The sequence below is a fragment of the Pteropus alecto genome, unplaced genomic scaffold, assembly GCF_000325575.1.
Source record: "Pteropus alecto unplaced genomic scaffold, ASM32557v1 scaffold155, whole genome shotgun sequence".
Taxonomy (NCBI): Eukaryota; Metazoa; Chordata; class Mammalia; order Chiroptera; family Pteropodidae; genus Pteropus; species Pteropus alecto.
In genome coordinates, this window is record NW_006438113.1 from 23,361,621 (window position 1) to 23,366,907 (window position 5,287).

At 35.3% G+C, this 5,287-nt stretch overlaps 1 pseudogene; it reads left to right on the forward strand.

Moving 5' to 3' along the window:
- The first annotated feature begins 4,759 nt into the window (after positions 1–4,759).
- The window catches only part of LOC102881467, a 1,743-nt pseudogene continuing 1,215 nt past the window's right edge, over positions 4,760–5,287 (forward strand).

Below are 5,287 nucleotides of genomic sequence, written 5' to 3' on the forward strand. Positions count from 1 at the left end.
TCAAAGGAAAACGCTGTTTCTGAATCGAATGTATTGCTAACACCAGTGCTTTCCAATCATTTAGAGCAATATGACATTTAAAATATATAAATAAAAGTATTTATTCAAAGTAATGTTTATTATAATTGTAAATTATTTACTATTTACATGAGCTATAGAAAACTGGACAGATGTATAGAAGGGTTCTGCTTAAAGTAACTTCATTTGTAGTTAGTTTTTTATATCACAAAATTTAGAGTTAAATATCAAATGAAGGTTTCATGAATCTTAATGAGTAGCAAGCAGATCTCTTATTCAATGTGAAAACCAGGTAAGAGTCTTCTAAATACAATGCTCAATACCAATAGTAGGAACAAGCGGTTGGAGCCTATAACCTCTATATTGGCAGAGATGGTCAACATAATCCAATGATCATTTCTGGGCATCCATCTAAGGGTAAGCCATGAGAGTGTATGTAGTGAGAACCTGAAGATTTTACTATAACCCAATTCATCCCTTACTATTAAGGAGCAGAATCATTTTTCATTCAAAGATGTAACTGTCCCACTGACCCAAAATCAGAATAGATTTTCTACTGGACATCTTGGCTGGCCCTTTAGGACCAGGATGAGGTCCATCTTCAGATATTGTCCCATGTCTTTCATGATAAGAAGGGGATAAAATAAAGATTGGCATAATTCTGATTGATCATAGAATATTTTATACCTTTTAATGGGAGGAACAAAATAGAGGTTTTTTTTTTTTTTTGTCTTAGAGATCCTTTGAACATTTGATTAATATAGCTTTGAACAACTGGTTTTACAGTTTCACCTGTTAAGCATTAACATCTTTTGAATTAGTTTTCTTAATGTGTGTCTTGAGCTGACAGCCTACATCTTCTCTCTTGAAAAAGTTCTATCTTTAGCATAAGCAGATGGAATAGACATGGGCTCTCATTTTACTCTGAGTTTTTTTTGGAGCTTTTTATTTTACATAAATTTTCAACCATTTCTTGAGTTTCCTATGTATACAGTTTAACTATCTCTGACAGTTTTGACTCTATCTTTTCCAAAAAATTTTCTTGCTGCCATCAGCTATTGTAGAAGAGTCATTAGCTTCTGCTGCCCATGTTCACTACATTTCTCTGCTTTAGGCTGAAAACTGGTATACATTTTGAACTTACAATCCACTATTTTTAAGTTAGTTTCATATAGGACATTTTATGTCTAAAAATTTGACAAAATTCTTCATAAGTTTTGGAATATTTTTACAGCTTTCTGGTTTTCTGGTACCTATACATTTTTCTTTTTTTTTTCAGATTAAATAACAGATTTTACACTAATATTTGTTGTGTATTTTCAAGTCCTCTTATAATATCTTTAAGCCCCAAAACGTCATCAGAGCATAACTTTTTTTATTCTATGTTTTTTGTTTTTATTATTTATTCATAATCTGGCACTCTAAGGATTTTATTTCTTTTGAGATACTTTAAAAGTTATTGTTACTCTATTGTCAGCTGGTCTTGTCCACATTCTGTCTGGAAATTTCCTAGTTAGATCCATAAATTCATTTGGCACATTTCCTATTTGTCACATTACTGCAGAAAACAGTGTTGCCAATCCTTTATAACAAGGACACTGTATTCTTTAGTTTCCGCTACCATTTTTTGTTTACTTTCTTTTATTCTCTTTTATTTTCTCACCAACAGCCTCTTCAGGGACCTTGATTTCTGCAGACATTCTCCTGTGTTCTTCCAGTTTCTCTCTGACATCTAATCCCAAAGCATCCAATTCTAAATCAATGCCAAATATTTACACTAAATTATTTTCAGTTAGTAGCTTAAAAAATAATAATCATTTTGTGGCTTTTGTAGATTAGAAATTAGGAAGGAGCTCAGATGTGCAGTTCTACTTCATGATCTCTCACATGGCTACAGTCAGATAGTGGCTAGATATGAACCAGGGGATTGGAACAGCCAGACACTGGTCAGGCATGTCTCTCTTCATGTAGTCTCAAAGCTCTTTCATATACTCTCTCCATATTCACTAGTTTGGACTTCTTCAGAGCATGGCAGCTTCAGGGCAGTTGTACTTTCCACATGGTACTGGCTTCTAGGGTCCAGGGTTCTAGGAGAATCAGGTAGTAGCTATGTACCAGCTCCAGAAATCACTGATACATACTTTATTGGTTAAGGTAGTCACAAAGTCCACCCAGCTACAAGGTGAAGGGACATAAACTCACCTCTTAATAAGAGGAATATCAAGGTCCCATTATAACAAGAACATACTAATCAATCTTCTCTCATTTCTTTTTAGATTGAGTTATGTTTTGAACCTTGCAGCTAATTTTAAAAATGATGAATATAGATGATTTTACTATTTTTAATTTTAATTTAAGGTAATAAAGAGATGAGTTGTGTGTGGGGGGGGGCAGCGTTAGATATGGTAGAATAGAGAACTACAGATAATATGTTAGCATAGATTAATATGGAAGATAAAATTTATTCAGTCTTCTTTTCTCCATAGGGTTGCTATGTATCTACTTTTATTTTTTAATTTTTTAATTTTTAATTTATTTATTTTTATTATGGTGACATTGGTTAACGAAATCCAGTAAGTTTCAAGTGTACAATTCAAAAGTAAGGCATATATATATTGCATTGTGTGTTTACCATCCATACTTAGATTTCTCTCCGTCACCAGATATTTGACCCCTTTTACCCAATATACCTCCTTCCTTCCCCTTCCCCCCATACTGTCTGGTAACCACTAGTCTATCGTCCATGTCCATGAGTCTCTATTTGTTTGTCCTGTTTGTTTGTTGCTTTTAGCTATGTATCTACTTTTAAAATTCACACCTTTCCAATTTCTTTCACTCTTAAGAAACATGTAATAATTATAGCCATTAAACTATAAACAAGAATTTCTGGATAAGAATTCTGGAAAACATCTTTGTTCATATGCTGCTTTGTTTCCACTGTACCACGTTACCTTCTTTCTGCCTGGAGGTCAAAAATGTACCTAAAGATATAGCAGAAATATGACAAGTATGATATAGAAAGTCCAACTGGCTTTCATCTAAAACAGGCCACATGACATAATTTTGGCCAAAGAGAGATAACAGGGAACAGACAAATGGTTGAGGATCTCATAAAATTTTTTAAGGAGGCTGACACTGCTGACTTTTTATTTATTTATTTTTTACTTTCTGCTCCTTTGCCTTTTTAGCAACTTCTACCCAGAATACAGTTATGATGACTAGAGGAGCAGCAGCTCTCTTGTAAACTTGACTAAAAGAGGTACATAGCATAATGGCATAGCGTAAAGATGAAGAGCCTGGATCCCTGAATGCATTGTGCAGACTATCTCCAGACTACCTGCTTCCTTACTTTCTGTTTTGTGAGGAAAACAAACCCCTAACTTGATTAAACCAGTATTTGTTGGGTTTCTAGTGATTCGCACACACATACGTAACTCATATGTTAAACAATCTAGAAAAGTCACCCCTTTCATGAAGAGCAAGTCCAGGTATCCATTCAGAGTTTATTGAGTGCACAGCCATTAACTGTATCCTGCTTAGAGTTGACATTAGAGCACCAAGCAAGACTCAGAGGGTCTGTGTTAACTGAGTGCTACAGTTTTCCAACAGTTTGATAAAAGTTTCAATCTATAATAGAAGATGGTAGGGCATACCATGTATTTTCTATTCAGTCACAGAGAAGAAGTTAAATAGGGATAGGTCCCTGAAGATTTGGCCAGAGAATTGGGCAAGGACCAAAGAATAGAGATTATGTATTATACTAAATTATCTTAGTGATTTTTTTTCTTATAATGTGGAAAGATTATATGAATTCTTCTGAAAACATTTGCGCATTGAGTAATATATATGCTTAAATGGTTTCTAAGTCAAGTAAAAACATTTATTCTGTAATTCCTCATCTCTGACTCTACAAACTGTGTACTATTATCATATACCCTTCTCAAGTTCTTCTTGAGGTTCTTGTACACTTGGCTTAGTTCATATGTTTTTGGTAACCATTTATTTCCACAACTAAGAAGATAAGAATTTGAGATGTTACTTTCAAATTTGGTATTACAGGCAGATCTAATTTTCCAACAAGTGCCATTTTAAACCTCTCCTCTATCTGAGTCATGTCTCTCCACTATTCTTGCCCAAAGAAAATTAAATTATATATATAATTTTTGGTATAGTAAAAGACATCACTATTTAAAGCAAACCTTGTGTGACAGTGAGCATAATCTCAACTAATTTATCTATTTGGAAATTTGACTCTTAATAACTAACTAAATGTGCTTAAGGGCAAGATACATGTATAACAGAATGAAAAAAAATTAAACTAAAACATCATGTTGCAATGTAGAGCAAACAGCACATGTCTATATTTTTTAAAAACTTTCAGAAATTGAGAAGAATCTGTTATAGAACAAAGCTCTTAATGAAGTACAGTACTTGAGATCTTATATTTTACATATCACTTTCAGGGAGTCTGACATATAAATGCTAGATTTGGGAAATGCCTTTTTTTTAATTATTAAATTGAATATACGAAGAAGCACACTTCCAAAATGTTTATTAACTAATCTTTTTAACATTAATAAGATCACTATCAAATATAATCAAGTGATTAAAATGTGTAAAACTTTGGAAAGAAGTACTAATAAATAATGAAAATCAAGAAACAGCCCAACTCCTCTCACCAAGGGTCCTTGTGAGAATGACACCGTCTTTAAACCCTGCGTGGCAATTCCTGATGCAGCGCTGTGATGCCCAGGGAAGACAGGGCAACCTGGAAGTCCAACTACTTTCTTAAGATCATCCAACTTCTGGATGGTTATCCAAAATGCCTCATTGTGGGAGCAGACAACATGGGCTCCAAGCAGATGCAGCAGATCCTCATGTCCCTCCACAGGAAGGCTGTGGTCCTGATGGACAAGAACACCATGATGCGCAAAGCCATCTGAGGACATCTGGAAAACAACCCAGCTCTGGAGAAACTGTTGCCTCATATCGGGGGGAATGTGGGCTTTGTGTTCACCAAGGAGGACTTCACTAAGATCAGGAATATGCTGCTGGTCAAGAAGGTGCCAGCTGCCGCCCATGCTGGTGCCATTGCCCCATGTGAAGTCACCGCGCCAGCCCAGAACACTGGTCTGGGGCCTGAGAAAACCTCCTTCTTCCAGGCTTTGGGCATCACTACTAAAATCGCCAGAGGCACCATTGAAATCCTGAGTGATGTGCAACTGATCAAGACTGGAGACAAAGTGGGAGCCAGCAAAGCCACCCTGCT